Genomic DNA, 24,972 nt, shown 5'->3' on the forward strand with positions numbered 1-24,972 from the left:
ATTATTTTATTTAGTTAATGCCCATTTGGATCGCACTTAGTCTGGAACCTCAGCCTTAAGTCAGTCAAACTGGAGTAAAAGCTCCAGAATTACTCACTCTTGGGATCACTGGAACACACAAGCCTTTCCACCACGTCAAGGTGGCGATCCTTGGAAAGGACATTCACTCTCCATCCATTCCTTATCTAACTAACAAAAAAACAAACAAACAAACAAACACACAGTCTATATGTAACACACTCACACACACATGCACGCAAGTAGACAATGTGAACAGTTTTGTGATTCATGGATCATGAAGAACCTTCATCTTCATCTTTGAGCTCCAGACACGAGTTATTCCTCAGATCATGTGTTGAGGAGAGGTTTGCTGCTATAATAATATTGAAACTATAATATTCTTTAGTCTTAATGAACTTCTCTTTGTGTTTGATAAAGTGATCACATGTGTAAAATATCTTCAGATCAGCTGACAGAGAAATTTAACTCTGTCACAGAGCCGACAGAAGAAGTGGAGATCACAGGCGAGAGTCGATGTTATTCTTCATTGTGTTTCATTTTCTCACGACTCTAGTTCTAGTTCAGCAATATAAGTTATCAAAGCAAAAGCCAAAAAGTTCATCGCTCTGTACAATCATAAGTCATTTATGGGGCGAAGAACCTTTCAGTGAACAGATCTTAGAAGAACCATTTTTTCTAGAACATTTTAATCCATTATAAAGAACCTTTTTATGGCTCTTCATGGAACCATTGATGCCAATAAAGAACCTTTATATATATATATATATATATATAAACACATTTTTATTGTAATATCATGGAGTATGACAAGAAAATTGGGGGGTGGCCAAGATGATTTAGATAAAACTAACATAAAATCTCAAGATGGTGCTCTGACTGTACGTGCTTTGAAGAGCTCCGCAAATTCAAACTAATAATTCAATTTGTAGTGTGGTAAGAAAGACTGTTTATCTTTCTTCTGGTGCATTAGTGGTGGGAGAAAAAATCGATCCATCAATGCATCGCGATTCTCTCTCCAACGATTCTGGATCGATTCTGAGAATTTCAGAATCGATTCTGAGCTTAGTTTATAACCAGATGTGCGATGACGCAGAGTTTGCTTTAGAAACACCCGTCTTCTGCTTGCTAACAATTCCCCACACACGTACCTTCAGTAAAATAATATTTAATAAAGTTCGGAAAGGTTGAAACGAATTATAAGGACATTCACAGGCTTCATTGTACAGGATGCGCTGTGAGAGACGCGCATGTTTGATGTTACACTTGAAGTGTGCTGTCTCGCGCGTCGATATTCTCCTTAAAAATGCTCTACGAAGTCATCGTTTATGTGGTTTGGAATGCAGTGGACTTATATATTTAAAATATGAACCTCGCTAACAGAAGGCTGCTTTCAGTTTCAAATGCTGATGCGCGCTTTGTGTTGACTGCTCGCGCATGCGGCTGTGCGACTCCGTGTAAGTGGTTTAATATACTTGTGCAAAATGAACGTAAACACAGCAAGTTATGTCTTAAGGGATTAAACGGTGAGGACAAACCACATTACTACTTGTATTTAAAAAGAGATCCGAGCGTGAATGCAGCTAAATAGATATCTAATATCTCAGTCTAATAAGATGTCAAAGTAAAAAACAAAAGTATGATGAAAATAAATCACTCACAGTTCTTGAATGGAAAATGTTCAGATAATCTTAAATACTGAAAGCACTCTTCTGTTTCTTTGTCATTTGTTTCTATGCTTCTCTTTATTAGGCTATTTGCTATTTATATGGTTTGAAGTTATATTAGTTTAAAATTCTTAAAATAAAACTGTTTTAATGTTTTATTTATTTTATTTGTAATTATAAAAAAAATAGACTACTTAATTACTTATGTAAACTTATGAATTAATGGGGGGGGGGAGATAAAGAATCGTTCTGGAATCGGATCGTGACTCCCAGAATCGGAATCGGATCGGATCGTGAGGTGACTGAAGATTCCCACCTCTATGGTGCATACGAGGCTTTTACTACGATTATAGTGATTGAAAATGGGAAAATCTGCAAAAAGAAAGAACAAGAATGTATGTCAAGCCAAAGCTAATCCTGCTAAAGCTACATCAACAGAAAAGTGAGTCTCAAACAAACTTTTGAGTGACAATTTACATGATTACCTCGAGTCAGAGATGGACTGTGCAGATATTATGCTGAAGTAGTTTTCCCTCCTCTCCCTGAAACGCCATGCAAGTCTCCTGTTATAAAACAGCGGAAGATGGAAAGCAGTGATACCGCTAATGTCCTTTCACAACTCAAAGAACGAGCGATCGCGAGCATGAGAGAGGCCGTTAACGAAAACACAGATCGCCCGACGTGAAGACAGCCGTTGAGTTTGCATGTGCTGAAGTTAATGGCGTTAAAGGTAAGCTCGGTGTAACGGAGACACAAGTGAAGAAGACTGAGGCGATTTCATCTGAGCATGAACAGCGTTTCTCTCATCTCGAAGGATACACACGCCGCTGGACTCTGAGACTCTACGGGATCCCTGAAAAGGAGAGGGAGGATGTTCGGGAGAGGGTTATCCAGGTCTGCCAGCAGCTTTTCCCAGAAGCAGAGGACACACTTCCACACACTGTCGATACCGTACATCGACTTGAGCGTAAACAAGCGAGCAGCGACAAACCCAGAGGATCATCTTTCAGTTTACCGCGCGCTTCCACCGTGATGCCATGTGGCGGCAGCGAAGGTGCACAGCTGATCATAACTAGAGAGGAAATGATGAGATGATTAAAGTGACCAAAATTATCACGGTTATCACAGAATCCTGTTCAAAAAGTACTAATACTACAGAATGAAGTCAATTCAACAAGTTTTATGTCGAAAAACAGCAAATAACAAATTGATTAGCATCAATATGCACTTTGTTTACGTAAACATTAAAATACCATTAAAAATGATGGCCAGATTTTAAGAGAGTGTCTTGCAACATGTACAAGTTCAAATAAAGTTTTGACAAAAAAAGGTTTTATACAAAGATAAACCTCATATTTCAGCCTTTATAAAAAGAATGAGTCAAAAAATATAAATTACTGACATTAGCTTATATTTATTAGTAGTGTTTGGGTGCACCCCCATCCTTCATGTTGACTGAGCTTTCAATGTTGTTATGGAAAGGGGTGATTGGTTGGTTCCTGTCACATGACCTGCGGTGCGTTTGCATTCTGAAAAGTTTAGATTTATTTCATCTCGTTGTGTCTGGTAAAATAATTAGCGTGTTGCTTCAATTATGAGCTCTTGCCGCGCGCCTACATTTGAACAAACTTGAGCGCGCAAAAGACGCGATATGTGAACGGCCTCTGGCGAGCTAGCTCATATCAGGCCACGAGCGACTGGAGCTCGCGAGCGACGTGTGGGAGACCCTGCTCTACGGCTCCGCTTTATAGGCTACAACTCCATACTCTTTTGCTACTTTGTAATAACTTTCTGCGGCCAGCGTTTCTGGAAATGAACGAGGGCAAACACTTTTTTAGACCTGACTAAATGACATTTGAGACCTAGGATGAAAATCTGGCCGTTTTTAAGACTTTTTAAAGCCTTAAATTTAAAGTTCAGAATTTCAGACTTTTTAAGACCCCGCAGAAACCCTGATATTGTCACCAGATAATGTTGCTCACTGAATAGCACTCAGGGTCCTCGTTCCCCTGAAAAACATTCAACCCATTTTGCTCATGTTAACAAAACAATACAGAATCAGTTTGATTCAATCCATCCTGACATCCTGCAAAATTAAAGTTTTAAGTTAGACGCTGCGCAAGGTTAGGCACTGTTTCTTTCTGCCACAATAATAGCCCAGGCCAGGGTGTTTAGCCAACTTCATCCATAGTGTTGTAAAGTTTTCTTTCTTCAAAGCAGAGACCAGTGAGATAGTTGGGATCGCGTTCAACAGAAGTTATTCTTTATTGAGCGCGGCTGCGGATTCGTCCAACATAATCTGACTGAGGGAACTTTACATGGTATCTTATAGGCCATTCAGTGGGCTGTCCTTAAAGGTGCTGAACTTACACACAGCCTTAGAGATGACTACTGAATCTAATCATCTAAAGACAATAGAGGCAATTACCCCCAACTGAGATAATGGTACCCCCAAATTGTATAAACAACACATGGTCACGAGAACCAAGACTAGGTAAACATTCACACATAGTTCAACTCTTAGTAGAAAGATCAAAGACTAACAAAACCCCTTCAAAGGAAACTGTTAAATCTAATCAGTAAATTGATGCCATCATGTTCACCTTGAATGCCCAATACAGTGTAATTTACCTTAGTTTTTCATGTGATGTTATGTAAGGAAGTAGGATCAGCAGATCTAAAAACATATTCTTAAATTTTAATCCTTCAATAGCCATTATTATATCGGGCACATTCTGCCCTGGCGTTTCCTGCTGAAACAATCTTTGTTATTTGCAAACTTACAGACAGATCCCACCTGTGCGATGGCTTTCAGCAAATCCAAAACCCATCCTCCTTCTGACGCACCATTCAACTTGTGCATCAATTTAACATTAGGGTTTCTGGATTTAGTTTGCCATTAAGGTGAGACACTACAGGTGAATAGGGTAACATTTTTAACTAGCAGATATCACCAAGAAACTTTCCCAGTTGATTACCTACATTAAAGGTGCTCTAAGTCATGTCACGCGTTTTTTAGGCCAAAACATTTTTTGTCACATACCGCAAACATCTCCTCACTATCCGCTAGCTGCCTGTCCCCTGAACACACTGTAAAAAAACGCGGTCTCTGTAGACACCACAGGCTCCACAAACTGCAACAAAAACAAACTGAGCAACAAACAGAGCGACCCGCAGCACGAAACACAACAAACTGTTCCAGCCAATAACCGACAAGAATGATGTGGGGGTGGGGTTCGGGGGTTAGTGCGCGGATGAGGAGGAGGGAGGGTCTAGCTAGCCTCCGTTTTGTTTGACAATAATTCGAATGTCAACAAGAAGAAACATCTCCCGGGATCGCTTAGACAACCTTTAAGATGAGAAAAAAAATATATTACAAGTTTTCTGTAATTTAATGTTTAAATATGCAAATTAGGCAATATCTAATTAAATATGCACTAATTTGCATATATAAAAAAAAAAACGAAATCTGAGTATTGGATAAAGCCATGTTAAAAAATATTTTTTCATTGTGTTCACATATTAGATGGGGAAAAAATGACAGAGGGATTTATGGATATCTACTTTTGTCATCCTGTAAATCAGAATATACTGTCAATAGCCTTAAAAAATGATTTGCCATGTTTTTTGGAATAAAATGTTATATAAATCAGGCTAGGAATAATACATTTACAAATCTCTCTGTAAATGTCTTCATAATATAACAAGGTACAAGACTGGAAGGTTTGGTGTATATCGGTGCTACTGAAGTGGAGATTTCGGACTTGGAGAATGAGAGAAAAGTCATTTTGAGAAAACGGGCTTTAAAGATTTGTCATCAGCCAATGAGATTGCGCATTCAGCCCTTTTACTTTCACGATTGGTTGCTGATAAAGGAAATGACCATATTTGGATCCGACAGCGTTGTACAGGAGAGAGAGAGCTTTCCAGCGGTGTGTGTGATGACAGGGAGCAGACAGCGATCGGATTTACAACGCCGACTTTTGTTGAATTTAGGAGAAATCTACAGACGCAAACAGACAAAGTGTAATAAAATAAAGACCTAAATGTGTATTTCAGACTTTTTTTCACCACAAGTCAGAAAGAAGATGTTATTGAAGACAAATATCCAAAAATCTCAAAATTGACCAGAAAAAAAAAAAAAAAAAGTTTTTGCCTGCCGTGTCTCGCCATTGACACTAAACCAAAAATTGTCCTCCAGACATCTTTCTTTGCCTCTGAAACAAAAAAATATTACATAAAGCCACAATCTTATCTTCTTATTAAACTATTTAAAGGGCAACGGCCCTGAGTCTCACAGCGTATCTTGCTTTTCAGGCCTATTGTTTGGTCTCTTAAGCAACTGTCGTCTACGAACATTCTCCAGGTCATCCATTGGTCAGGTCAGGTCGTGGTGTGCAGACTTAGTCAACGTCAGACAAACAACAATCTCCCCCTTTTACAACACAGAACTGTTCAGGGCTCTCTGGATAATCTGATATTTGCTTAGCCTACGTGTCACTTTGTTGTCGCTGTCAAATCTACTGTATAACATTGTCTCAACACATGACGGACGGCTATCTACGACTTCACAACTCTAGTTTACACATCAATACTTAAATCGTCCGGAAAGTAATTCAAATCTACTGCACATCATAAATGACCAGAGTAATAACTAACAGACAGAGCTCGATGACCAATCAACTTACAGCTCTTCCCATGTTCTGTGTTCTTCTCATCAGATCGACTCACAATCCTCAGCTTACTTTCACATCTGTCATTTGCCTAAACCCCATCTATAATGCTGAAACACTCACTCCAGATGTTAATGACACACACACAGACACTATTCAGACAGAACAGCTCCCCTAACCTAACACTTACCAAGACCTAAAGTCCATTCAGCCTCAAACACACACACACACACACACACACACACACCTGACTATAAATCACTCATATTGATATTCACATCTTTTCTCTAAAAAGATTAACGTTTATAATAAGATTTTAAACTTCACATTTTCCTGTAGCCTTTATCTAATTCTACAGCCTCTTAACCCGTTTCAAAGCATGTTTGTTGATTATTCATTTGACTTTAGCTGGGTTGTTTTGGTTCATTATTCATTACTTCAGTGCACAGATCGCAGAAAGACAGACACAATACCATTTGTCCCAAACAGTCTCCCTCTCTGCAAACAAATCATATTTTTCAACAGCCTCCTAAGACTGTAATTTAGACAGAATGTAATTCATTATACTAACCTTTGACCTTTCCTTTGACGTTATCCAGACTTATGTCTTATAATGGTCCTTTGTCATGTCTAATGACCTACAGGAGTCAGAACTGACACATTAGTTCAACATCAACACAATCTCTGTGTTTTCCTTGCCCATCAGGCAACTAACATTACACAAGTGTGTGTTACGGTCTCCACAACAGATAATTAGATTAGTTCAGTGGTCTCTGCTGGCTCTTGAAAGCCCATTCGGATCAGCTCTTAAGCTGTAATTCTCTTCTCTTCAGGGTGTTGTCCCCTGGCATAGTTGTAGACGCTTGTCACGATGAAAAACAAGCCATACAATCAACGCGGTTTCTGGTGAGTGATATAGAGGAACTCACATTTCTGGGGCAGACTGCCGTAACACAGCTTCATCCCCCCTCAATGATATCTGGATGCCGCTGGCCATACACAGGCATCTGTTCAACTCATGCCCATCTCACCTAAAACACCCCCATCAGGAGATGCCCAGTGGCGGCGGTGACCCCCTGCCTTAGGTTGCCCTCAGCTTGGCCAAAGAGGATCTTACCCGTCGTTGAGTAGCCACCTCGTGCAACACCGGTTACCGCTCTTTCCCTACACCCAATCTTTGACTTTTTTTTCTTCTTCAACAGAATCTGTTGTTCTCTGGAGCTTATAGGAAAGGCACATTCAAGAGTCACACAGAGCCATTCAGACCTAATAGTGTTCACAGGGAGACAGGTTAATAACACACTTCTTTAAAATCATTCAGTTTTACAAATTGCCCTCTAAATGTGTCAGACCTGAACTGCCTGTAGCAGGATTTATTTTAACATTTCTATGGTCTTCAACTGAAACACTGTGCTTTACTATAAATGGCTTATTATCACTTATGACTCGGATTACAGCTTCTAGCTGACATTGGATGAGAGAGACAGACTGTTTAGAGGCAATCAGGACTTTGCATCTTCAAAAACAGAAAACTTTTAATTCTAGCCCAACTTAAGGCATCTTTGCCATAAATTACATACGTTTTCAATACAAATAGAGGTCGACCGATAGTGGATTTTACCGATAACGATAGCTAGGTTGGGCCATGCTTGCCGATAACCGATTAATCAACCGATAGTTTTTAAAATTGATACTGGATAAAAACAAACATAACACTCCAAGTAAAACAGTGCTGAACTTTATTATAAAAATAATAAAACTGTATTGAACCATGAAAACATGCTAAATGAAATAAATATATATAATATGAATATTGAAGTCAATAAAAGACATTCATTCAAACTGAAACAAAAAGTAATACTCTAAATAACAAATAAAACCAGTTACATTCAAAATAGTTAGTTAACCCCCAGAGGTCGGCGGTATCGCCGGCGATACCAGCTCGCTTTTTTTTTAGCAGTGTAAAAGAAACTCAAAAATACTCGGTTGACTTTGATTTTCCATTGGAGTTTCATACATCAATCGATTCTGTTAAATGTGTATTATTTTTGTGTATACTCACAATAAAAAAAAGTGTTGTGCTTTTTGCCAAATAAAGAAAAATGAACACGAAGCGAGTTCTGCCTCCTCTCTGTCAGTGTAGTCCATTCTGAAACGCGTCCGAAAATGAACCATAACTCAGTGAATACTCAGTCAAACAGGCATTCAGACATACAGGCATGAAGCTTGAATTCTCATCTTTTAAACGAAGTAATTTTTATAAAAAACAAATATTCACAGTTTATGTAATATGTATGCAAAGAGAGAGATGTCAGTCGTTCTTATCTCAGCTAATTAAGTTTTAATGTGCTCCGCCCACGGAGAGCACGCGCTATTCAAACGCAAATGTGAGCCGATCCAAACAAACCTGTAAAACGCCCATCAGCTGGATAACACACCGCGAGTTCACTTTCAGACTTATGTACTTTACGATGCTGTGAGGAATAATACTATCTTGATAATAATCCTGCAAAAATTTACCTCAGAAGTTCTGGAAGTATCATTTCGAGGAGCAAACGGATCCCGCTGAGGAATTAGGTCAGATCTGTTTGCTTTGTTCTAATCGGAATGAATGAACGCAAAGATGCGTGCTGTTGTGGAGCTACTACAGCTGGCAAAAATACTGTTTAAATATGAATCGCGTTACTATGAATGAATGAACGCAAAGATGCGTGCTGTTGTGGAGTTACTACAGCTGGCAAAAATACTGTTTTAATATGAATCGCGAATACAAAGAAAGATTACACTGGAAATATTGTTACAATTATAAATGTTGTTGTAATTGTATAACCTTATATTAATTAATTATATATAATTATATATATAACCTTATATTAGTAATTATATATATATATATAAGGATAGATGTAAACAAAATCTTAAAAGGTCATTATAAGCCTTATCTTTAAATAATTTTATTATGCTTTATTAGTGACACATTTGGGAAGAGAATATATTCCAAATCTGAAAATACAGTATGAGAACAATTAACTGCACAATTACTAGAAATGTTTACCTTGGATATTGTACAATTTGCAAGCAAAATTTGTGGAAAAAACAACAAACCAGTTATATATTGTCCTTGCATTCTTGTGGCTCATTCACACACCTGAATGAAAGGCTCATTACCTATGCAGCCTCATTATGCGGCCCCATTGACTCCATAGGTGTGAATCACGCCCACCCGCATATGGCCTTTCCAAACAAAAAGTGTTTTACAAGATTTAAATCAATGTATTGTGTTATGGGAATGATTAGGCAGGACGATTTTCACATAATTTTGAAGAAAAAATACTAGGCAACGACATCCATTAGTCAAAAGTCTTATTTACATATATTTAGAATGTGTTTTATGGCCTTATTTCAGAAACTTTAGTTTTTTGTTTTTTAAAAAACCATGCATAAACATTATTCTATCAAAAATACAAACATGTACATGCAAGTTGTTCACATATTATGGTAGCCCTGTTTGTGCTAAATAGAGTGAATTTACACCTTTGCCATTAATATGTTTATAAGCAACTGAAAAAAGCACAAATGTCAGGGCATGTCAGAACATCTCAAGGACCCCAAAAACCCCTCAGACTCCAGAGGGTTAAACTGTTCTTTTTCAAGCCAACTTAATGAATAAAAAAGTAACAAAATTTGATCGGTATAATATTTGAGCAATACAGTTGCACCTTGATCATTCATGTTAGTTTGATAGTGCATTAACTATGGTTAACAAATAAAAACCTTAATTTAAAAATGTATTAGTACATGTTAATTAACAAATAATGAACAATCCTTATACAGAAGTTATTAACCTTAGTTAATGTTACATATGGAATTTTATTGTAAGTGTTATTTCATATAAATCCAAAAAGTCATGCTTAAATATCTACAACGCCAGAGCATTGAAATGACAAATATTAAATGTATAGTCTCACACTTTTGCTTCTATTTTATGAACACTTGATTATCTAATCAAAATAACAAAATATGTATTAATTGCAGCAAAACATATTTGTATTTTGTGATTAAATTAAACGAATTTGAAAGCGTACACCCCGTTTATAAAATGTAACAAATGTAACAGTGCGATAAGTGAACTTTTAGAAAAGTTTTATTTACTAATCAACTGAAAAAAGAATAGATTAAAAGATCAATCTTGGTAAATGATCTTCAGATTGTTCAAATGAAGAATGTAATGCATAAGAAAATCTATATTTATAACCACCCCTAAAAATCATGCTGATATTCAGACCAACAGCAAGACTGCATGAGTGTTATAGCTCTTCTAGCAATACTTCAATAAACAAGAAGTTAACTTGCGTTAAAAGTGTTGCTAGTTACTATTTACTTTATTTATTTACTTTATCTGTTATTAATAATGGATAGTCTGGGTACAGTGAGTTACTATCAGGATGAGTCTGTCTAGACTGAAATGTTGTACCTCATTTGAGTTGATTTTTGTCTCCTCTTAAATGTCATGTTGTCCATAGACCGGTCACTCCTCATGGACACACAGCTGGACTCTGGTGCCTGTGATCTCTGCTGGGGGAATCCACTTCAACAGAATACAGACAAGAATATATACAGTTCATTTTATGCCTTTCTCATATATTTTACATTTAGCAACTGTTAATCCTGTAACACTGCTTCTGCTTATTTTATCTTGAAGAAAGAATAATTATTCTAGTTCTTAATAACGTTTCAAATTTCATCTCAATTTTAGTTGTCAGGTTCTCAATTACCATAATTTAATACCTGACTTCAATGTTTTCTCTAGGAGTTTATCAATCTGCTTCTGTGATTCACACTAACTGAGGCGGCGCTCTCTGCTTGATTATCATTATAAATCACTCGTTAGATTTGTCTCTCTATATCATCTAAAACCTTATCAAAGCGTTTCATTCAAAACACGATCATTCTTTTAGTTATCGGTACTTTTAAAATATTTTGCAACTCATTTAGTCTTATCTGTAATTTTACATTAACCGGTACTTTTATGATTCTTTTCTTTAAAAATAATTTCTTAAGTCTTCAATCTTATGACAATTTTTATTTCCTGTTCTTTCTTAAATTAAATCTTTAATTTTATCATATTAACGTTGATCTACTTTCTAGCCCATATTAACACAGAATTTTCTTCAAATCTGTATTGTTTTGGCTTTTTTTTTGGGTTCGAATACTTCGAAGTTATTGTTTATCTTTCTAATCACAATCAAGCTTTTACAAATCATCATCTGCAAATCTCTTCAGAGCTGCTTACAGCATTTGCTCTCTTTTATCTCACAATGTGTATCAGGACTGTTCATTTACTCTTCATACAGTATAAAACTTTAACGTGTCGTCAATTTCATCAACACTGGTTTGAAAGATTATTCTTCTATCAAATGGTTAGTCTGCAGATTCAACTTAATATCATAATTATTCCTCAGTCCCACTTATCTGTACTGTTTCACAGAAACCACAAGATTATATTACTCATATCTCAGTCCCTAAATTACACAGCTTTCCTAGCCGCTTGCACCTTCAACTCGTTACAAAAATACGTCAATCTATTCTTAAATACCCTTGTTTTCATAACATTAATAAAATAAAATGTATTCACATCGTCATTTCAATCATTATTGTATCTCTAAAATATAGAATTTTCCCCATTCTGCTTGATCAAACTTTTCATACCATTTCGCCTTAATTTGCCTTAACAGGCGTTCATAAATACTTCCAGTGTTTCCCCTACCATTATATAAGGGGGGCGCCCCGCCCTCCTAACGGCTCCCCCCGCCCCCCTTGAAGGTCAAGTAAATTTGATTTGATTTTCTTTATAGCGCCAGATTAAATGTTTTTATTTTATTACAAAAACTAAATAGCCCTTAAGTAATATGTTATTTATCTTATTTCCACGATGGCATGTCTTTTCTGTCTGTGTTTGCGCGTTTACAATTATCCCAATGAGTGCGCAAGCGCGCACACTCACACACAAACACTTGCGTCAAATACAGATGAGCACTAGCGGACAGAGAGCGCGCGGCGGGAAATATGTCGCTGAACTGAAGATGGCAACACTCACTCTACTGCGAGTAGCAGCCGGAGTAGCTCTCCTGCTCCAAGTCTTATGCCCGTTTCACACATATTTCGTTTGCAGTGTGTATGCGGTGAGTATTGTTTTCCGTACCCATGTTTACAGAGCTTTCACACTGCACGCGGATGCAGTCCGTCGATGATCGATCCGTTCCAGTTGCGGTGCGTATACAGCAGTGCAGCGATCGTTTCCGCACCGAGTCTATTTTTGCCGTTTATGATTTTTGCTGTGCTGCAAACACTGAATTAAAGTGACAGCGCATGTTTCGTGGTCAAAATGAACACAGATTGACCTGAAAATGTAGTTATTTCACCATAAGTGCGATTAATTAAATAAAATGTATGTATTTATACCATAAATTTATTTAATTAAATACTACTTTTTTCATTCTAAGACAAAGCAAGGAAATCTACAATTTACCTCAACAAGGCGACATAATGACATTCGTGGAGGTGGAAAAACAAGTTCTTTGTGACATGCAAGATTTATTGTATTAAAATTGAAATGCAAAAGATTTTAATATAAATACATGGTTAAATATTTTACCACTTGCTTGAGTAACTTAATATATAATTATATAGAAGTAATGCATTGAATAATACATTGTTTAAATTGTGTTTAAACGTGAACGCGCGTTCACAGCAGTGCTGCGTCTGACAGGATTATTCTCTCCAATAAATGCATCATAGAAATAAAAACTTCTCAAAAAAAGCCAATTTAAAATTTGTTTGTCATATAAATGTATTAACTAACATTAATGAACAATGAATGAGCAATATATTTGTTAGAATTTTTAAACACTTGTGTTTTATGTTAACTTTTACAAAGCATTACCCTCCCAGACAACCAATTAATGTGACAGATAGATAGATAGTTAGATAGATAGATAGATAGATAGATAGATAGATAGATAGTGTCTGTGTCAATTTTCCCCAACTAACCCCCCCCCCCCCTGCATCTGCTCTCTTTCATCTGCAATCCAACAATTCACTGTTTGTAATTTCCATCAAGAAAAATATTCTATCTTTTCCTACTATCTTTCCCTGTAAATGCTAATTCTTTCTGCATTTATTCTTGTTTTCTTCAATCTTCTTCTTCAGTTCAACAAACTACTGTCTGTTCACAGTTTTACACAAATGCTGAACACGACTACAACAACCCCTTTGTTAAACAATTCTCCGTTTCCCAATTTCTTGCATGCATTTCTAGCCGTAATTTTTTCCCATTTTACAGAAAAACCGGTGTATGAAATTTTTTTCAAGCTTGTTTTGAGATGACCCCATATTGGCTGATCTCTATCTCTCCTGGATTTTCCTTCGACGCGCGTCTAATAATCTGTCAAACGTCTTCAACAGATCAGATTTTGTCACCTCAAATCGGCAAGGGTAGCAAAGATGCTCTGTAATTACGGCTTACTCAAAATCTTTCCGTGAGCGCTTTCCAGCGCTCGATTGATTCTGGTTTCCCCCAATTAATCAGGGGTGGCTCTTCCGTCCACTTTTACGAGCTAGTTTTCGGCATAAAATTGACTTGACATTCTCAGGTTACAATCTCCCCCTGGAAAACCTTCTCTGCCCGTACCAAAGAGATAGTTCCAGCCACTATGGTTCACTCACAGTCATGTCAAATTACACCACACAAAATAAAATAATTTTACTGTCTCTTATCCGAGACGCTTTTACGGCCACCGGGTTCTCTCTGATCTCAGTCGAGTCCCTCTCTGGCCCTGAAAGCAGTTTGGCTCTTCTCTCTCAATATTCGAGGTAAGATCAAAGCCTGGTGCTTCTAGGATGATCAGTTTGTCAAATCCGCTGTCTCAGGACCAGAAGAGACTTCCACGAGATCCCGACTTCTGACACCAATTGTTGTGGTAAAAACAATATTTAAACAAACAGCATCACAGCTTAAGAGACATCAGCTCTTATTTGGTTTTCGTTAGAGATTTCAATGTGATTATGGACAAGAATATTGAAAGATGGCCCCCAAAATCTAATAATTCTAATTCCTACTTAAAGATGTTCATGCAAAGATTTTCTTGGGTTGATAACTGGAGGGAATCTCATCCATCTTTAAAAGGTCAACCTCCCAGATGTGGAGGACGAATGGCCAAGCGAGGTTATCCAGCAGGTCTGGCTACATATTTCTTCGTATTTTAAGAGGCTGCTTACGGATAACCTTACCTCCTGCTTATCTAAGATAGACTTCGGTATCAAGTCGATTAAGGTGGTTGGAGCAAAAGCTGAAAAAGATCAAATTCGGCTTGATGTTTACATCAGCTGCGTGGAGCATGTCCATATAATCACTAAATTCGATGTAGAGTTTAAAGGAATGATGCACATCATTTTGGAGCCACTGATGGATGATTTCCCATTCGTGGGTAATGTGACCATATTCCTCAAAAGACCAGAACTGACCTTATCCGGGCCCTTTTGGACCAAACTGTTCACTAGTTATACCAACAAAAAGATCATGGACAAAATTGCCCAGCTCCTGGTTTATCCTAATCGTCGAAGTTTTCCTCTATAACCAGACCTGAATGTGGGAGAGTTGCGGAAACCCTTACCCAAGGAAGTTGTGCGCATTCACTTAGTGGAGGCCGACAATCTGGCTGCGAAGGACACCACTGTGTCTGGTGTGTCTGCAACATACGCACAGCTCAGAGTCCGGGAACAAACCTTCAAATCCCAGCATCTGGACAATGCACTCAATCCCAAATGGCATGAAATGTATGAGGCCATCGTTCATGAGGCGGCTGGTCAGAACCTAGAGGTGGAAGTGTTTGATTCAGATTCTGATTGAGATCATTCCCTGGGCAGGACCGTACTAAACTTGGGGATTGTGAAGGAATCTAAAATAGTTGATGAGTGGTTCACTTTGAAGGACAACCCTACAGGACGGGTTCACCTCAGACTGGAGTGGCTGACACTAGAAGCCAACCAAGGAAAGAGAAATACAAGTGTGGGGAGTAAAACAGCAAAGCCATCTTGGCAGTGTATTTGGACCAGGCTGAGGCACTTCCTATGAGAGAAGGTAATGGGGATTCCCAACCCGATTGGTCAAATCTCAGTGCAGGACGTTACTCGTGACAGCCAGATTTGCTGGAATACCGTGAAGCCTAAGTGGCAGAACGCGTTCACTTTCTTCATCAGTGCCCCAAGCAACAGAACATTAGTGTACAGGTGAAGGATAATGACCATGTTCAGGTTTTGGGAAGTCTGTCCATTCCTGTGTCCAATCGTCTCAAGAGTCCAGATCGGACTTAGAAGATTGGATGACGCGTAATTTTCTTTTATTAAATCCAGACAAGACAGAGGTAATACTTATCGGTTCAAAAAAACGCCCACAGAACCTCTCACAATACAACTTTGACATCGTAGGATGTCCTGTTACTTTATCCTCTACAGTAAAAGACCTGGGTTTTATACTCGATTGTAACCTGTCTTTTGAAAATCATATTTCGTATGTTACAAAAACAGCCTTTTTCCACCTTAGAAACATTGCTAAGCTACGTAATATGCTATCAGTTTCTGATGCAGAAAAGTTAGTTCATGCATTCATGACCTCAAGACTAGATTACTGTAATGCTTTATTAGCCGGTTGTCCTGCATCCTCAATAAACAAGCTACAGTTAGTCCAAAATGCAGCCGCTAGAGTTCTTACTAGATCAAGAAAATATGATCATATAACACCGATCACTACATTGGCTACCAATAAAGTTCCGTATTAATTATAAGGTATTGCTATTGACTTATAAAGCCCTAAACGGCTTAGCTCCAGTCTATTTAACGGATCTTCTATCACCCTATATTCCATCACGCTCTTTAAGATCAATATATTCGAGGCTTTTGGTCATACCTAGGATATCCAGATCAACCAAAGGAGGGAGAGCATTTTCGCATTTGGCTCCAAAACTCTGGAATAGCCTTCCTGATACTGTTCGTTACTCGGACTCACTCTCCCAGTTTAAAACTAGATTAAAGACGCATCTTTTCAGCCAGGCATTCATATAATATTGTTAATTTCACAGTTTCAAACTACAATCTGGCCTCTAGTTCATAAATGCCAGAGGAGAACTGGCCCCCGACTGAGCCTGGGTTCTCCCAAGGTTTTTTTTTCTCCATTCGGTCACCTGATGGAGTTTTAGGACACCATTAGGTCACTTGATGGAGTTTTTCGGTTCCTTGCCACTGTTGCCTTTGGCTTGCTCAGTTGGGGATATTTTGGGGATATTTAATTTTATTCTATCAATCAATAAATTCCACTAGAAACAAACTTTGTTGTATTATTTTATTTTAATACTGTGAAGCTGCTTTGATACAATCTGTATTGTGAAAAGCGCTATACAAATATACTTGATTTGATTTGATTTGATTTGAATGTAATATATATTTTCAAAAAATTTAAAAAGAGTTCTTTCAAACGATACCTACCTTTTGACTCTCCTTGCTATAGTTTTGGAGTTATTATGATTATATAATTTTTATATAGTTTGGGGCAAAATTTGCTGTTTCAGTCTTACCAGTTCATTTCTCTGTGTGTGTGTGTGTGTGTGTGGGGGGGGGGGGTGTCTTATTTGCACTCTTGATGTTTTAGAGTGTCACCCCTTCATTGCTGTACACTTTTTTTCAGCACAGTGGCTGATCTGTAGCTTGTACTACCAAAAGTTTTCCTATTTTTCGTATTTCCCATTCATTTCCTATGTCGCCCGAGGCTAAGTGTGACTTTTTTTTTTTTATTTATTTTCATTTTCTTCTATCTTCTTCAGTTCAACAAACTACTGTCTGTTCACAGTTAACACACATGCTGAACACGACTACAGCAACCCCTTTGTTAAACAATTCTCCGTTTCCCAATTTCTTGCATGCATTTCTAGCCGTATTTTTTTTCCCATTTTACAGAAAAACCAGTGTTTGAAATTTTTTTCAAGCTTGCTTTGAGATGACCCCATATTGGCTGATCTCTATCTCTCCTGGATTCTCCTTCGGCGCGCGTCTAATAATCTGTCAAACGTCTTCAACAGATCAGATTTTGTCACCTCAAATGGGCAAGGGTAGCAAAGATGCTCTGTAATTACGGCTTACTCAAAATCTTTCCGTGAGCGCTTTCCAGCGCTCGATTGATTCTGGTTTCCCCTAATTAATCAGGTTTGGTTCTTCCTTCCACTTTTACAAGCTAGTTTTCGGCATAAAATTGACTTGAATTCCTCAGGTTACAATCTCCCCCTGGAAAACCTTCTCTGCCCGTACCAAAGAGATCGTTCCAGCCACTATGGTTCACTCACAGTCATGTCAATTACACTACACAAAATAAAATAATTTTACCGTCTCTTGCCCGAGATGCTTTTACTGCCACCGGGTTCTCTCTGATCTCAGTCGAGTCCCTCAGTCTCTGGCCCTGAAAGCAGTTTGGCTCTTCTCTCTCAATATTCGAGGTAAGATCAAAGCCTGGTGCTTCTAGGATGATCAGTTCATCAAATCCACTGTCTCAGGACCAGAAGAGACTTCCACGAGATCCCGACTTCTGACACCAATTGTTGTGGTAAAAACAATAATTTAACAAACAGCATCACAGCATAAGAGACATCAGCTCTTATTTGGTTTTCGTCTGAGATTTCAATGTGTTTATGGACAAGAATATTGATAGATGGCCCCCAAAATCTAATAGTTGTAATTGCTACTTTAAGATGTTCATGCAAAGATTTTCTTGGGTTGATAACTGGAGGGAATCTCATCCATCTTTAAAAGGTCAACCTCCCAGATGTGGAGGACGAATGGCCAAGCAAGGTTATCCAGCAGGTCTGGCTACATATTTCTTCATATTTTAAGAGGCTGCTTATAGAAAACTTTACCTCCTGCTTGTCTAAGATAGACTTCGGTATCAAGTCGATTAAGGTGGTTGGAGCAAAGGCTGAAAAAGATCAAATTCGGCTTGATGTTTACATCAGCTGCGTGGAGCATGTCCATATAATCACTAAATTTGATGTAGAGTTTAAAGGAATGATGCACATCATTTTGGAGCCACTGATGGATGATTTCCCATTCGTGGGTAATGTGACCATATTTCTCAAAAGACCAGAACTGACCTTATCCGGGCCCTTTTGGACCAAACTTTTCACTAGTAACACCAAAAAAAAGATCATGGACAAAATTGCCCAGCTCCTGGTTTATCCTAATCGTTGAAGTTTTCCTCTAGTACCAGACCTGAATGTGGGAGAGTTGCGGAAACCCTTACCCAAGGGAGTTGTGCGTATTCACTTAGTGGAGGCCGACAGTCTGGCTGCGAAGGACACCATTGTGTCTGGTGTGTCTGAAACATACGCACAGCTCAGAGTCCAGGAACAAACCTTCAAATCCCAGCATCTGGACAATGCACTCAATCCCAAATGGCATGAAATGTATGAGGCCATCGTTCATGAGGCGGCTGGTCAGAACCTAGAGGTGGAAGTTTTTGATACAGATTCTGATCGAGATCATTCCCTGGGCAGGACCGTACTAAACTTGGGGATTGTGAAGGAATCTAAAATAGTTGATGAGTGGTTGAGAAGGTATGAGAGAAGGTAATGGGGATCCCAACCCGATTGCTCAAATCTCAGTGCAGGATGTTACTCATGACAGCCAGATTTGCTGGAATACCGTGAAGCCCAAGTGGCAGAACGCGTTCACTTTCTTAATCAGTGCCCCAAGCGAACAGAACATTAGTGTACAGGTGAAGGATAATGACCATGTTCAGGTTTTGGGAAGTCTGTCCATTCCTGTGTCCAATCTTCTCAAGAGTCCAGATCGGACTTCAGATCAGTGGTTTAATCTTGAAAACCCCGGCTCAAGACAGCTGCATCCACATCAGAACAGTGCTCAGGTTTCTCTGTTTGGATAAAGCTGCAGTAAAAAGAGAAAGAAAAAAAGTGGCCCTCACTCAAAGAGCTCTGCCTCGCGTCCACAGAAGATCACGACCCATTCCAGCTTCACTACTGAGGCAAACGCAAGCAGCGATGAAAGGGCCCTCGCACCCGTGTGAATTATATCTTTTAATATAATTTCATTATTTTATTACCGGTATTAAATATTAGTAGTGCAAAGTGCCTATGCAAATTAAAAATTCATGGAGAGGGAGAGACGATCTAAAGCGTTATTTTACTAAATGATGTAAAGCTTTATTTTACTAAAGACAAATTATGCCGTTTGCAATAACAGGGTTTTTCCTGCATTGACATTTTTCTAGCGGCCGCCCAAGTGAATTTTTGTCCTGCCAAAGTCTTATTTGATAAGACTCGGCGAGTAATGTAGATGAACTGCTGCTTTTGTGACAGGGCGCATGTTTAACTGAAAGAACGAACAGAGAGAGAGAGAGAGAGAGAGAGAGAGGGGGGGGGGGGAGGGGTCGCTCGCGCGCACTCTCTTCGGAGCCAGGCGAAAGTGTAAACAAGACTTCACCGTCTCCAGATTAAGCGCTGTCTTGCTCTCTCTCCCTCGCACATAATCAAAATACATCGACACGATGGTAAAAGGTCAGAAGACCAAAGTTTCATGTGGAGCATTCTGAGATTTTTTTTTTTTCCTGAATTACCGCTAGGTGTGAATTGTGCTAAAATACGTTGCCTTATCTTCTCTGAAAAGCGTTCCGCACATTCAGCTGACATAAAAATCACACTTTAAATAAATGAAAAAACCTATCCAGTGATGTAATGTTTTCTGTTGACACAAACCTTGTGGGATGTCCATGTCCAACTGCTGAGATAATCACACAACGCGTATGACACGTCCAATTCGCCAACTAATGACTCATTTGAACCGATTCATTTTAATGAATGGTTAAAACAACTGATCTTTCCAACACTGAACTCATGAGACGTCTGAATCAACAACAAGGGGAAAAGAAAATGGTGGCTGCGTTAGAAACAGGTATGATGCATTTAAGGGAAATGATAAATAAAAAGATAAAGCAGTGAAATTCAAAACATCACCACATAACACAAGAAAAAATATATAGATATGACCAGGATGACAGTCAAGGTTTGCTCCAAACAAATTAAATGTAACCTTCTTATAACCCTTATTTATATAGATTTATATTTCCTATTTAGTTTATCACTATTATTAATTGTTTCTCTCTTTTTGTGACCCATTTAGATTCAAGCTAATACATTTAATTGACCCTTACTCCATTAATATATGTATACAATTTACTTTTTACCTTTTTAAGGCCCTTTCACACCGGATGCGTAACGAAAAAGTGAATAGTTCGCGTCAAAACCATTCACATCAGCCGCGACGCGAATTTGCGACGTCTGTGACGTTCAGAGCTTCAACATTCCAAAACTTTTGTGCCGACAGCTGAGAAAACATGGACACTTCATCATCATCATCATCATCCAGTGAAGACGAGCTTTTCATTTTCTTTAAAAGACAGAAAATAAGGTTTTGGGTGCACCCAATCTTACAGAACAGAGAGTCTGAAGGGCTCTGAAGTCTGAATGCTAATGTGCACAGTTTTTTTGCGTCTTCAACTAAACACAGTGCGTTTTGTAATGTCACTACACATTACATGTAACACACGAAGTAACAAGTTAAAATCATTCGACTAGAAACTGTAGACATCACACAAAGAATGTATAGTATACTAAAAGCAGCCCTAAATAGTCTCACTACATTTTGTAACATGTTCAAAGTAAACACGGTCTCGGTCTCTATCTTTGACGATAATAGTGTTAGCTTTCTATCCCAAATGTAGTTTAGCCTGCTAGCCTACACAGCACAGGACTACACAACGACTAAAACTATCACACAACACACTCACAGTCGTGATAACCGAGTTGGTTGGCAATGCTACGCCACACATTGTCTTTCAAATCGTTGTCCTTGTAGCTTGTGATTGGCTGAAGCCTTTTCTGTCGCCGCAAAAGTAAAAAAATAGAAAAATAAAAAATAATCGACATAGAAGCGAAAAAAATAAAAGTTGTTTTTCGCCGCAGCACATTCGCGTTCGGTGTGGAAGCGATCATTACACAAACAGCTGATCAAAAAATAAAACCATCGCGCGTCAAAATCGCGTCCAGTGTGAAAGGGCCTTTATACAAATTGTTTCTAATTGGTAGGGCTGTAGTCAACCAAAGAAATGCTTAGTCGACCAAAGTCCTGTCCTGCACAACGATTAGTCGACTAAAAAAAAAAAAAAAAAAAAAAAGGACGCGATGTTTTGCATTTTGATTGAATATTTATTAAACAATTATCATAGAGCATTTATAAAACAACGAAAAAACGTTTTTTTTTATTTTATTATTGACACCAGGGATCCCCCGCGAAACGGTTCTCATTCGCGCTTGAATAAGGCCGGCGACACACTGACTGCTGGCGTGAGAGTCTCTGCTGCGTTGGGTGTCTGTTTTTATTTCGGCTCCCATGTTAATAGGTTGGAGTTTGCACACTGCCTGCGCGAGGCACGCGTCTCAGGCGCGGCTTGAGCATGCTAGAAATAGAACCGACGCCTCTGAGTGTTCCAGCAACGGGAGTGTTCTGGCTAGAGCGCAGAACAGCGGAGTTTGTATGGACCGAAGTGCATGTCTGAGCTTGTATTGCTGCTGTTGCTTTGACATTGTGGAAAATAGAATAATAGAAACAAAATGTATTAGACTTTTTACCCGTTACCCGTCTAAATTAATCTCGTTTTTAATTTAGGCTAACTTAATTTCGTTTTTCTTTATTTAAATTTCGTTTTTTCTTTATTTAAATTTCGTTTTTCTTTATTTAAATTTCGTTTTTCTTTAGGCCTATTTAAATTTCGTTTTTCTTTATTTAAATTTCGTTTTTCTTTATTTAAAATTCAATTTTTTCTGTATTTAAATTTCGTTTTTTTCTTTATTTAAATTTCATTTTTTCTTTATTTAAATGTACCCTTTACTGTGTCAGTAATTTGTTAGTCAGAAAAATATTAGACTACCTTAAAAGTATTGCCTAAGTTAACAGACTGTGCGTTTTATATCACTAGTGCAGTGTCCGTTCTCGGAGAATATAACCCTGCTCGCGTGAGGCGCGCCGCTTCCCACTCGCGCTGTTCTGTAGTTTACTATTAGTAATTCTGAACGTGTCGCGTCTCGCGTGTCTGTCTATATTGCACCAAATGCGACACTGTCGATTGGATGAACGGTTCTCGAAATAATCAAAATGCAAACGGACAGACAGACACATAGATTACTAGCCTACCTATATTCTTTACTGAGCGCGAAGCAGCAGTGCAGCCAGCCACAGGTGCGGTTCCCGAGTGTTCTACGTGGTGCGCTAAACTGTGGCGCTGTTACAAAATAGCCTAAATTAAAGCATTTAAAGTTGGGGATAAAACATAGGCTAATTATATTTAGAATACAGTAATATATAACTGCTTATAAAGGAATAAATATCAAGGAGTAAATCAATGAAAATTTCTTTATTGGTGAAAAAAAATAAAAAATTATGCAACTGGTCGACCAATGAGAATGTCAGTCGACCAAGACGGCATCGACCGATTAGTCGACTAAACGACTAAAGTTGACAGCCCTACTAATTGGCTTATTTAATGTACCGTATTTTCCACACTATAAGGCGCACTTAAAAGCCTTTCATTTTCTCAAAAAACGACAGTGCGCCTTATAATCCGGAGCGCCTTATATATGGATCAATTGGTTAATTGGTTGATCCATACTGGTTGTACACGGCGCTCTGTCAAAATGTTTCAGTATGAAAATAATAAAATGTTTCAGTACGACTGGTAAACTACAAAGCCACACCGCTTGCAGCATTACGGCTACCGTTTGAACAACGTTACCATGGGAGTGAACGGGGTTGTCAGAACGCTTAATAAAGTTTGACTTTATCTGACTGTTTTGTTGACATTCCCTTTAGCACAGCTCCATCTAGTGGATGCGTAACGCAAACCCAGTCAAACGTTTGACTGCAGTATCTTCTATTATTCTATGTGCCTTATAATCCGGTGCGCCCTATATATGAAAACAGTTCTAAAATAGGCCATTCATCGAAGGTGCGCCTTATAATCCGGTGCGCCTTATAGTGCGGAAAATACGGTAATGAATCATTTTTTAATTCGAATACAATTCTTCCAAAGGACAACCCTTTAAAAATACCCTTTTTACTCTCATTCTCTAGAAATAAATAAATAAAAAGAAAATTAAACCAAATTAAATTAACAAAAACGTGCACAATCCTACCGTTCATTCCTTGATTCACAAAGCTCGGTCCTTATATGGGCATGGCTCGCCAGTTCCTGCTCCGCTGCTCGCAATAGTTTTTTCCCGATGTGAAGCAGGGACAACACATATACAAAATCTTCTTCAGGAATCCTCCAGTGTCCAGGAAATGTGCAGCATCCGACTCAAAAAATGAGGAAAAATGGAGAAGAAGAAAAAAAAACGAGTAAAAGAGGGGAAAGGGAAAAGAAAGAAAAGACCCAACCTTGCAAAAGACAGGCCAAAAATACAATTAGACATTCTTTCAAAAATATACATCATTACAGCAGTTAGTCTGCATATAAACAACATTCAACATTTTTGACTTCATGTTCGTCTAACTTTAGCACAGTGAATTTACACAGATGTCCGAAGAGCCGTTTCTCAAATGGCGCGCTTAGGCCTCGTCATCTGCGTCATGATCCGCCATTAACTCTCAGCTCGAATACACGACGAAAACTATTAAAATAACAACTGTTAACTGCTCAAAGTAACTTTTAACTCTGAAACATTAGTTATTCAACACATTCACGCAATATTCTTACCATTATAAAACAGATTAACTCTTATGCGTCTTTTACATACCACTGCATATAACATCAGCATTTGAACACCATTTATCAAACATTTATACAACAACAAACAACAACAACAAAAACCTAAGTAATAGATCATTTAATAATTTCACTTACCAAGAAAACTCAATTTTTAAATTATGAAGTTTTCAGAAAGGCAAAACTCCCAACTTTAGGCCTGTGTTTTCTCTGTAGTATTCGCGTAATCGTTGACTGATGAAATTTAATCCACACTTTTATTTAAAAGTCTCTCTGTTGTTTCTCTTATACAACTGTTAGTTTGTTCGGTCTAATTCTATTATTTCTTATTTCTCCTCTTTTTAGGATCGCACAGCTTCTCTCTATCTCTCGCGAGGAGTGTTGCGTCATCTGTGTCCTGGCTCCTCCCCCACTCGTCTAATTGGACCAATCTTCATCTTATTAAATTGAATAACTTTTCTAAATCAGTTTTATAGTTTTAATTTATGCATTTTCTTATTTTCTCTTCGCAGATATTAATAAAATAACTGTTTTATATATTCATGAGTGTTAGTCTTTTTCTTTCTTTTCTTACATCAACAGGATTGTTTAGGTTACACTTTACAACCAGGCTCCATTTATAACATAAATTACATAAAAAGTACAGTTTGCTTACTCAAGTGTAATCTTTAAAACAAAAGCTTTGTTCCTAAGCTTTTTCCACACAGTGCTGCTATCAGGAATCGATAGAGAATCGGAT

Source organism: Abramis brama, assembly GCF_963993115.1.
Source record: "Abramis brama genome assembly, chromosome: 12".
Classification (NCBI taxonomy): Eukaryota; Metazoa; Chordata; class Actinopteri; order Cypriniformes; family Leuciscidae; genus Abramis; species Abramis brama.